Source organism: Brassica oleracea, chromosome C7 (assembly GCF_000695525.1).
Source record: "Brassica oleracea var. oleracea cultivar TO1000 chromosome C7, BOL, whole genome shotgun sequence".
Classification (NCBI taxonomy): Eukaryota; Viridiplantae; Streptophyta; class Magnoliopsida; order Brassicales; family Brassicaceae; genus Brassica; species Brassica oleracea.
In genome coordinates this window covers 4,195,888-4,196,199 of record NC_027754.1, presented here as the reverse complement: position 1 = coordinate 4,196,199, position 312 = coordinate 4,195,888, and positions in this window count along the sequence as shown.

Genomic DNA, 312 nt, shown 5'->3' with positions numbered 1-312 from the left:
ATTCTGATCGATTCATGTTTTGAATTATAGACATTGTCTATATATGTCCGCAACTCGTTCCATGAGCGTCCAAGATCATTGCTGCAAGGATTTTACAGTCTTATAAAACTATGGCTTCGCAGCCAAATACATTCGTGGACCTCGGTTATCATTCTCTCTTGCATTCGGTAATGCCATATATATCAGACATTGCAGTCCTTTATCCATATTTTGATGGCGTCCCATGACCTCTCTGCCGTGGATCATATCACACACTGAATATACATTAGGTCATGGACTTCGATCACACATTCTTATGGACTGCAACCTATT